At 40.1% G+C, this 11,658-nt stretch overlaps 1 protein-coding gene across 1 annotated transcript in view; it reads left to right on the forward strand.

The window, feature by feature from the left end:
* Positions 1–83: 83 nt before the first annotated feature.
* Positions 84–11,658, forward strand: part of Zcwpw2 (zinc finger CW-type and PWWP domain containing 2) — a 117,894-nt gene continuing 106,319 nt past the window's right edge. The window contains exon 1 of the mRNA XM_050141746.1: positions 84–267. The gene's annotated coding sequence lies outside the window, so the exon portion shown is untranslated. The remainder of the gene's footprint in view (positions 268–11,658) is intronic.

Genomic DNA, 11,658 nt, shown 5'->3' on the forward strand with positions numbered 1-11,658 from the left:
GGCGGGGCGTACTACAAGTCCCATGAGCCTCTGCGCGGGCGCGGGGTGGGGGGGGTTGCACCACGAGTCCCGTGAGCCTCCGCGGCGGGGCGCACTACGAGTCCCAGTGGTCTCCGCGGCGGGAGCGGGGTGAGGCGTCGCAGCGGGCCGCGGGGAGGCGGAGTGGAGCTGGGAAAGTCGCGGGCCGGCTGCAGCGGGGCTGAGGCCCGTGTTCAGGGCGCCCTCTAGCGCGTTCTTTCCACTCAGCGGCCTCGCCGGTTCCGGAAGGTGGGTGGCTGCGGCTCGGCTTGGCGGCGCCTGGCGTGGTGGCTGCTGACCCGCGAGCTGACGTGCGTCCGCGCTCCCTGGAAGCCATGCAGGCCCCGTGTTGCGGGTCGCGCGGCGATCTCCCTGGGTGTCCTGTGAAGCGAGGTCGCTGTGTGTTTCCCACGCCCCTCACTGGCTCAGTTGGGGTTCCGGAATCCTCTTCAATGACGTAGGAGAAGAGGGGACCATGGCCAACTTAGGCTTGTTCAGGCTTCCTTAGAGTTGCCCCCACCCCCCACCCCTTGGTTAATTCTAGGTAACAACCTCTCCTTTTTTTGAGGCAGGGTCTTATGCATCCCAGGGTGGCTACAAACACACGTTTTCCAACACCAGGTGAAGAATGAGCATCTATTAATTCTCGCTGTCTATAGCTGACTAAATCGTTTCCTTTTTCTCGTTTTTCTTTCTTTCGTTCGTTTTTTCGTTCTTTCTCCCTTTTCCTTTTTCCCCTTTTTTTCTTATTTCCCCCTTTTTTTCTTTCTCCTCCTCTCCGTCCTTCCCTCCCTCCTCCCTCCCTCCCTTTCGGACCTGGAGGGCTTCAAGTAGCCCAGACTGGCCTTTAGACTCTTGAATTTCTTGGTCCCTGTGCTTCCACTTCCCAGCTGCTGGGTTCACACACATTACCAAACTCTGTGCAGCTCTAGAGATTGAACCCGAGGTCTTGTGCATGCTGGGTAAGCATTCTACCTTGCTGCCTCTCTTGAGGACAATGGATTGTGTGCTTAGGTATAGATGAGTTAATTACAATCTTGGGGAGTCACAGACAGAAGAAGCCCACAGGCTCCAGATTATTTCCGGTTAACTGTGAGAGTCAGTTATAGAAAGTTAACGTCCATTTACTGCCGACTAGAAAAGCTCATGTTTCTTGGTACATTATTAAATACTATTTTGTCAACTGGAACCATAAACGTTGGTGTTCTGTAGGAAGGTCTCTCAGGATATAACACTGTCTCTGGGTAGGTACCCTTTTCACTGGAGTAGATCTGCATTTGAAAAAATAAAATAGATGGACCCTGGCATAACTCGTGACTGTGATGCAGCTCTCTTTGGGGCAGATACTTATTTTTTATAATTATACAAGTCTTATTTTGATTAATTAGCTTGTTTGAGCAATGAAAAAATTTTTTAAAGTGTTATTGTTTTTAATGTGTGTGGTGCTTTGCCTGCTTGTGTATGTTCATGCAGTACACATGGAGGCCAGAAGAGGGCACTGTATCACTGCCATCAGGAGTTTGCATAAGTTGTGAGCCTCCCTGTAGGTGCTGAGAATTGAGCCTAGATCCTTGGGAAGAGCAGGCAGTGCTCTTAACCACTGGGCCTTCTATCTAGCGCCAACTTTTTTGTTTTAATTTTTTTAAGTTCTTCATCTCTGAAAAATGCTTTAGTACGAATCATGTTTTTAGAGAAATAAAATTTTCAGTGAGTTTCTATATATAAATTGTATACTGAAATTCCATCATTCCACCCCCTGGATCATATTTTCTGTGGTCTGTTCTATATTCTGAATACTGTATTCTTTGTGGACCTTGTTAGACGTGATTCTTAATGTCAGCTGAACAGAATTAAGGTGTCAGAATTGCGACACTGTAAGAGCTGAGTCTTCCTGTTGGTACCGCCCTCAATGTCATGCTATCAGTACGTTTTTAAAAGCATTCTCTCTATATGTCTTACATACAGACAAAGTCTTCTAGGGAGGGAATAGTTTTAATAAAAATATTAAGTATTAAAACAGTTTTTAAAATACTAGCAAAATCAAAGAACTTGGTATATAAGAAAACTTGATGTATAAGTTACTTTTCTCATTGTTGTAGCAAAAAAAAAAAATCCTCGGCAAAAAGTGATTTAAGGAAGGACAAGTTTATTTTGACTGACAGCTTAAGGGTGCAGTGCATCATAGTGGGGAGGCATGGAGACAGGTGACTGATCACTTTGTGGCTGCAGTCAGGAAGCACAGAGGGAGGAGTGCCAGTGTTTGCTGCCTTCACCATTTTTATTCAGTCTGATGCCCTGGCACATTGAATGTTGCTGCTGCCCACATTAGGTTAGCTCTTCCTTCCTGTGTAGCCCAGTCTAGACAGCCTCACCTTAGGCTAGGGCTTCCTTCCTGTGTAGCCCAGTCTAGACAGCCTCACCTTAGGCCAGGGCTTCCTTCCTGTGTAGCCCAGACAGCCTCACAGACACATCCAGAGGTTGGTTTCCATGGTGATGTTAAATTCCATTTAGTCGACAATCAAGATTAACCCACACATCCCTTGCCAACCTGAGAAACATGTCAGTTTAAGTCGTAACATTCCATCCCTGTCCCCTAGTGTTTCATTTTCATCTCATAATGAAAAATACACTTACTCTACCTTTGAATGTCTCTATCATCTTTCACAGTACTGACATTGTTCAAAAGTGTAAGGGCAGAGTCTCTTCTGGGACCAAATCATTTAACTGTAACATTTACCCCCTTTTACATGAAAAAAAAAATCAAAAGAAACAAACAAAAACCAAAACATGTTACGTCTAACATGCAATAAATAATTCCACAGAATAAATAGTTCTATCCCAAAAGGGAGGGATGGGCATATAATAAGGAAAAGTCATACCAAAGTAAGATCAAAACCCCTCATGGTAAACACCAAGCCCCTTAGCTCCATGTCCAACATCTGGGTCTGGTGATGGATTCATCTGTGTTCCAAAAGGACTTTTGTATTCCCGACCAGCTCTTCTGCCTGCAGCAACATCGCCTTTCTCTTGGGCCTTCTCTACTTTGTACCAGCAGCTTTTCTCAGCAGACAACCAACCTTCCTGACAATTATACAACCTTGGGTCTCCATTGTAATTTAGGCTTCATCTTCATAGCTTCATGCTGTGGCCAGTGGAGCTTTGAAATGTCCCCCTCAACCTTGCATCTTTTATGCCTGCCAAACCAGTACCATATGGACAGCACTGCCAAGTTTTGCTACCAACTGAATCTGACCCCTCTTGAACCACAGTTACAACAGCTTATCTGCATTGCTGTGACAGAATGCCTGGAAAAGCATCTTAAGAGAAAATTTACTTCAGACATTGGCTCACAGTGTGAGGGAATCATGTCAAGAAAGTCCTGAGGCAGCTGTTAGATTTATCTCATCCACAACTGGAAGCAGAGAGATAAAACTTGGTGCCAGCTCTCTTTTTAAAATTTTTTAGTCAAGGACTCTCACCTAAGGGATGATACAAAACATGGTTGGTCTTTCCTCCTCAGTTAACCCAGCCTAAAAACTCCCTAGCCAGATATCTGTTTCCATGTGATTCTAGACCCCATGAAGCTGGCATGAAGGTTAAGTATCTCAAGGCTACTAGGAAAGTCTCGGGCTACACATTGAACTCCAGCCCACCCTCATTGTATCACATAGCTCAAAAACAACATAAAACAAAAAACTAAAAATAGAACTAGCACATGATCAAGTAATCCTGCTGCAGGGTGTTTTCCCCCAAAAGACTAATAATGGGATCTGGAATGGGAATGTTCATTTCATCGGTGTTCTTAATGCTAAGATGTGGAATGGTGACTGGACAATGGAAATGTGGTATAAGAAGACAGTGGCATATTGTCTAGTCTTACGAAAGGAAGCCCTGTTATTTGCAACAACACAGGTGAAAATGAGAAAATTGGGCTATTTAAAATAAGCCAGGTACTGAAACACTAAAAAACTACAGGTTTAATTTATGTGAGATCAAAACAGTCCCTCACTGGCAGCTGTCCTGTGTACGTCTATATTACATAGATCAGCTACTAAGATTTAAATTGGCATTTAGTATAATTTATAAAGTTTCTATGATTATTTTCTTTGTTTTATTAGTTTTTACTTTCCCTTGGAAAAATTTTTAAAGATTTATTTTTTTTAATGGTATGCATGTGTTTATGTGGACATGTACATATAAGTATGGGTACCTACAGAGGCCAGAAGAGGGATTCTGGACATGTGGAGCTGGAGTTATAGATGATTGTGAGCTGCCCAGTGTGAGTGCTGGGAACTGAATTCTAGTCCTATGCAGAACGGTGCATGCCCTTAACCGCTGAGCAGTCTCCAGCCCATCCTTGAATATTTCTAAAGCAGTAGACTATAGCTGCTTCAAGAAACCTAGCCTTTAATCATGTTGATGGATTTTTTTTTCCCTGCTACTTTGGTTTCTCAAATGGGATGAAATCCACCAGAATATTCACTATTGGACAAGATAAAAAATTATTATTAAGCATTTTAGAACTATGCTAGAAGCTAACCAGCAGTATCTGCATAAACTAGCCTCTAAATGATAGTCTCGCACAGATAATAGGCTGTTAATAAGCTTTTGTTGAATCATTAAGTGTAATCTAAAGTTGACTTATAGGCACAAATTTGTTAATTAGGTAAATGAATGAACAGTGAATGTTAAATTTGCATCATAGAGGAGATTAAGGATAAATGCACTTTAAAGATTAGATGCAAACTAAATATTTAAGTTCATCATTTGAGAAAAAAATCATGAAAGACAGGATAATTAGCATGTTCTCATTCTGCATTTGTTCTTGCATATTTCAATTTTCTTAACTACATTTAAAAGGAGTTTAAAAAAAGAAATCTCACATTTGTTGATTCTTCTGTGTGCCAAGCACTAAAATGGGTTTTTCTCATAGATTATTTTTTGCATCTGTATCTGTGTTTATGCATGCTCATGTGTAGGCATGTGAATGTCTGGGTATGTGCACTTGCAAGTGTGTGTGCACATTTGTGTATGGATGTCTTTCTTGACTTTTCTCTATATTTTTATTAACCAAAACAGTTGCAAGATTAATTTCTTTGGTGTATATTATTTGCACAAAATAGTGGATTTCAACATGACATTCATACATATGTACTCTGTACTTTGAGCATATTGACCCCTTGTTCACACTGCCTTGGCCCCATCTACCCTCCCTCTGGGTTCTCCATCATATATAAACAAGTTTTTTTCTACCTTCATGTTTTCTAAAATGTAGATTCTACATATAATAGAAAACCTGGTGTTTATCTTTCTGAATATTTATTGTTTTTGTTCTGTGAGATAACTCCAGTCCAAACATTCTACTGCAAATGATGTAATTTCATTCTTTTTGTAGAGGAATACGACTGCACTGTTTATATATGGCTCATTGTCTTTATCCACTGATTTGTTGGTGGGCTCAGGCTAGCTCTGTAATTTGACTATTGTGAATATATACCTGGGTGTGACCTAGCTGGACCATAGTTCAGGTTTTAGCTTAGTCGAGGAAGTCAGTGTAGAAGTATTACAAATTGAAAGCCAAGTGACCAGTGTTATAGGCTAAATTATAGATTTGGAAAACCCCCAAATCAGGAGCAATAGGAGAAGAATGTTAATGTCCCAGCTTAAACATTAAGAAAGTGAATTCAGTCCTCCTTCGCCATTATGTTCTTTTGGTGCTGTCAAGATTTCACAAACTGAAATGCTGATGTCTTCTGGGAAAATTTACACAGATCTGCTGCTGCTGCTCCTCCTCCTGCCACAACGATAGTGACAATAATACCCGACCAGTCCAATGCCCCAGTCAACAACAGCAACAACAACAACAGTAATACCCAACTAGATTAATGCCTCAGTCAAATTGGCATGTAAAGTAGTTGAACAATCTAAAAGTCTGAGATCAAGGTGTCAGCAAGGTTAGGATGCATTTGAGTTGCCTTTCTTGGCTTGAATGGCCATCTTTGTCCTGTTTCCTCACACCATCCTCTATGTATATGTTTGTGTTTTGATTTCTTCTTGTGTAATGATACCAATTGGATTTAGGTTACTCGGATGACCCAAATTTAATCTGCTCTTCAAAAACCCTGTCTTCAGATATAGGAAGGTTCTGAGTTACAGGTGAGCTAGTGAATCAACGTATGAATTTTATGGTTGTGGTTGGGAAATAGGAGGATATAGTTCAGTCCATAACAGTGACTTCACTGCTTTTGACTTGTATTCTGATAAAGACAAGTTCTGCAATGTTTTGGATTTTTCGTCCTTTCACAATCTAGGAAGCTATTGTCTAGGTTAATAAAAAAGGGGAAGGGGGAGTGAATATACCATTTAAAATACTGAATATTTTAAAGAAATACTGGCTACTGCTATATAATGCTCTTAAGTGTTTTAAAATCCCTTTCTAACGAATGGCATTGAAATTCAAGGAACAGAAACAGTATTCATTGAATGACAACCCATGTGTAATTCTCTATAATGAGAAGCTGTGGTTGAAGCATTTTTCAAACTATTTCTATCCTGTGGTAGTTTGAGTGAAATTGGCCCCATGATCTCATTGACTGGAATGGTACTATTAAGTGTCACTTTGTTGGAGTGTATGACCTTGTTGGAGGAAGAGTGTCACTTTGTGGAAGATATTTAAGGTTTCCTATGCTCAGGATACTGCCCAGTGAGTCAGTTGACTTCCTGTTGCCTGCAAGCCAAGATGTAGGCAACACCACATCTACCTGCATGCCGCCATATTTTGTATATTGATGCAGTTTTAGGATATATTTATCATATTGCACTATACATTTCTTCCTCGGATCAAGATACTTATATTTTATTTACATTTTAGGGCCATTGTCCTCATGTGCCGCACATTTGTTTAAAGATTGTTTATTTTTTTTTAATATGAAGCCTTAGTCTCTTAGTTATTTAGATATGAAAAATTACTGTCAATAGTCATCCATGTTTGTCATAGTTAAACTAAGGAGATTCTTTAGATGCATAGAGATTGTATTCCGCATAGATAGGTAATCTTCAAACACTTCAAAGAATTGTAAAATATGATATTTAAATAATAGGATTCTGTTGATATGAGATGCAATTGCTCCTGGAAGCACCAATTTATTTATGAGAGAATGTTGGGCACTGAAGACACTCAACTTGGAGCTTATTTTCTTCTTGGCAAACCCAACCACTGACAAAATGCATGGTGTTCAGACTGGATAAGCAGGATACAAGCAAAAAGACTGCCAAACCTTGCCAAGACATGCTGTAGGAGGTTGCTTGTTCATTCCCAGCTGCTCAGACTCGAAATAATCACACAGAAACTATATTATTTGAAATACTGTTTGGCCAATAGCTTAAGCATATTTCTAGATCACTCTTACATCTTAATTTAACCCATTTCTATTAATCTGTATATGGCCATGTGTGCTGTGCCTTACCGGCAAAGTTTTGTCATGTCTGTCTCTGGCAGCACCTCCATGGCTTTTCACTCACTCTGCCTTTTTTCTCCCAGCATTGTGTTTAATTTTCCCCACTTAGCTCTGATCTACCCTATCATAGGCTTCTTTATTAACTAATGGTATTCACAGTATACAGAGGAGAATCCCATATTAAAAATAGGGTAAGATGGTTTTTCAAATAGTACTACCTCTGAAAATGGTCTGTCAGATACTCTAGACCTTAGCCAAAATTGGTTGCCCCAACATTGTGAAGGAGACTTTGGATGATTGCCCAGGTAGCTGCTTGTCTCTGTCATTTCTTGCACCTTTTGGAAGTTGCTTGATTGCACTTCCTGTTTATTCCAGTAATATTATTTCCCTTCTCAGGTCTTTAAACTAGTCATAGTTACTTTCCTCTCATGACTTAGCCAAGCCATTTTTAATATAAGACTTCGACTCCTTAGGATAGGATAACTATTGAAATACTTAGCATATGTTTCTTGCTTGATGTGGTTCATGCTGGTTGTAATTATAATTTTTATTTATGTTTTTGTCTCTTCTTTTCCCTGGACAATACTTGATATTTATTCTTATTATATATAATTTTGTATTAGACTTAGGATTCTCTTATTTAGACAAAAGGGGGAGGTGCTGTGGGAATTCCTTCAGCAAGTAGCCTTTAAGATACTGATCCACTTTGGTACTGTAAATGCAGACAAAAAGCTTAACAGGCCTCTTGCTGCTGGATTTGGTTCCAGTTCTCAAGACAAGCAGAGGACCACAGATCACTATTCTTTCTGTGAGTTTATCCCCAAATAAATAAACCTTTGTTATACTCCATTCCAGGCTGCTGTGGAACTCTTTTGTAAACCAATACCCTGCCATGATGGTACCTCTGAAATTGGTAGTAAACAAGCCACCTCAATTAACTTTTAAAAAAAAATAAATAAGAGTTGCCATGGTTATGGTGTCTATTTGCAGCCCTAGGAAACCCTAAGACATTTCCTAGTAAGAGATCTTTACTAACTTAATACAGACTCTACAGTAGAACTACTAGCAATTTTGATGTAAAGTTTATTGAAGTTCTGCTCACTAACTCTTCTAACTACCAAAATACTAGTCAGATCAGACTGGGCTAGCAAAGGCTAACACTACAAATGTGAGAGTTAATTCTTAAATATATAAGCAAGTCACTTGACAGCATGGTATTGTGTGTCACCACCCCATGTATTAATATTCTGTAGTGTTTAATATAATAAGTGGTTTTAAGAAAAACCAGAACTTAAGTATCAAGGGATCTTGGGTGCATTGAACCCAGCACTAACCATGCAATAGCTATGTATGCTATTAAAATGTTACAGTGTTCAGAAAAGAAAGTCGACAGTGTTCCTGGAGTGTGTGTCTGTATGACTTTCCATGTGCATAAACAAGGACTCTTATGACAGGTGATTTTGCTATAAATTGCATGAGTTGGTTTTAGCCACAGATTCAGTTGGTCTTTGTGAATGTTTTACCTGAGTAAAGTGGGCCTTTGGCTTGTTTTAAAGGACTGTTTCTCCTCCTCACTTTATAGTAGAAGAAAATTCTGTAAGAAGCAAAGACATGTATCCCCATTCTAAGTTAGGAGGTTTGGTTTTGCTTTCTGTAGTCAGGCTTTTGGACATTTAGATGTGTAGCGTGATTAATAAAATCCAGAGACAGATACTGGGGTTCAACCTGAAGGTCAGAAAAGAAAAACCTCCAGCCACTGACTCCTTACCTATACCTTAGTCTGAAAATGACAATCCTGCTTCCAGGAATCTTCAGAATGAGACTGAGTTTAAGAGCTGTGTCCTCCCATCTTATATTCCTTTCTAGTGCTAAAATTAATGGCATGCACGACCACTGCCACTAAAATCTATGGCAAACTAGTGTGGCCACTGGGATTAAAGGTGTACGTCACCACTGCCTGATCTGTAAGGCTGACCAGTGGGGCTGTTTTACTCTCTGATCTTTAGGCAAGCTTATTTATTAAAGTACAAATGAAATATTGCTACACAGATGTTCTGTGGTTAATGTATCTTGAATGTTAGCGTTCTCACAAAACCCTCTCCAATGTAAGGCCAAACTGAAAAACCATTGTTTCTAATTTTCTAAATTTCAGGGCAGAAAAATTAGGAACTCAGACATTTCTTTTTTATTTATTTATTAAGATTTCTGCCTCCTCCCCGCCACCGCCTCCCATTTCCCCCTCCCCCAGTTAACTCCCCCTCCCTCATCAGTCCGAAGAGCAATCAGGGTTCCCTGCCCTGTGGGACGTCCAAGAACCACCCACCTCCATCCAGGTCTAGTAAGGTGAGCATCCAAACAGTCTAGGCTCCCACAAAGCCAGTACGTGCAGTAGGATCAAAACCCAGTGCAGAGACAGAGTCCCACATTGGAGCACGGGACTGAAATCCCAAGGTCCAAATCAGGAACAGAAGGAGAGTGAACAGGAGCAAGGAACTCAGGACCACATGGGGTGCACCCACACACTGAGACAATGGGGATGTTCTATCGGGAACTCACCAAGGCCAGCTGGCCTGGGTCTGAAAAAGCATGGAACTCAGACATTTCTAATGAGAGGAAAAGTATTATATCTTCTACTTAAAATTTTGTTTTCTTGCTCCTTTTTTAAAAATTCGGCTTTGAAATTTTATAATACCAATAATAAACAGTCATTATTTGTAAATTTTTTGTCAGTTTTGAGAGACAGGATTTCATGATATAGCCCAGGCTGTCCCTAAAATTATTATGTAGTGTAGGTAAAAGTTTCATGTCCTGCAAGCCACTCCCAAGTAACCACACAGAGGCTTAATATTAATTATCAATGTTTGGCCAATAGCTCAGGCTTGTTACTAGCTAACTCTTACATTTAAATTAACCCATTATCACTAAATGCCCCCCACCCAGCCTCCAGTTAGCACTCAGGGTATGCAAAAAAAAAAAAATCCATGAATGCAGTGTTAGACTTTTTTCTCTGAAGGGAAAAATAAGGAAACACAGATGCTTTTTGATGGTGACTTTTTCTTTACTTTGCTTTGAGAAAAATCTCTGAAAATCTCTCTTGCTCCTCTACATAGCTCTCTATAGTTTTTAAATTAACTCTGCACAGCTTCTTTATTGTTCTACCTAGCAACTTCCCTAGTTAGCTCTCCATAGCCTGTCTTAACTTTGTGTAGTTTTTTCATCATTCTATATTGCATCTCTCATAGCCAAACTCTAAACAATTATATGTTACATTTTCAGGGCCTGACTCATTCTAAAAACACATGAAAAAGCACACAGTTATTTTCAGGCTAGGGAGGTTGTATTGACTGGCTAGTGAGTAATGCTTGGCCATGCATGTAGCTCTAAGTTGGTGAGCTTCTCAGATAGAAAAATGGCATTGAAATTCAAGATTTAATAATAAATAAAATTAGTTAGCTGGTTTCTGAGTAGTAGTATATGCAGAAAGTCCATTATTACATGAGGTTTATGTCTGTCAAAGTTGTCTCAAGCTTGACTTTGAGTCAGCAATAAACATCTGGGAATTTGTCCTTGTGTATTCTCTTTAGGGGCAGCTAGTCTGTTTTGAATTTGTTCTGAATTCTAAACCTATCTGTCTTTGTGACTTAAAGTATTACTTTCTTATGTCAGTCTGAATAATGAAAGATATTCTAGTATGATTTCTGTTTATCAGAATTATACATCCTAAGCAGAAATCATCTTCCTGACCATCCATAGCTATGCATGTGCCCAAAAGATGGAATATATACATGAGATAAACACACAAGCAGTGGGAAAACACTCATAGCCATTATTAGGGAAGGAATGTGGCAGCACATGAGATAAATTACAGACAGAAGCAACCAGTCATTTACAGTCCATAACCCATGACTTTACCAAGTCATTTGTCTGGTGGGTAGACCTGCTGAACACTAGTTATCAACTGCTGTATACTCTCACGGCCTCTTGCAACCCATATTTCTTATCTATGCTTTGCCACGTGACTTGGTACCTTTTTTCAATGTGGTATGCCTATCTTGATTCTCTCTGCATCTGCTCATGACTCCTTTGACTCCTCCTCCTTCCCAGCATTCTCCATTTGGCTCTCTCCCTAACCCTATCCTGTCTAGCTACTGGCCAGTCAGCTTCTTTATTAAACCAACCACAG

The sequence above is a fragment of the Alexandromys fortis genome, unplaced genomic scaffold (genome assembly GCF_014885135.2).
Source record: "Alexandromys fortis isolate MF-2015 unplaced genomic scaffold, M_Fortis_MF-2015_v1.1 scaffold_44, whole genome shotgun sequence".
Classification (NCBI taxonomy): Eukaryota; Metazoa; Chordata; class Mammalia; order Rodentia; family Cricetidae; genus Alexandromys; species Alexandromys fortis.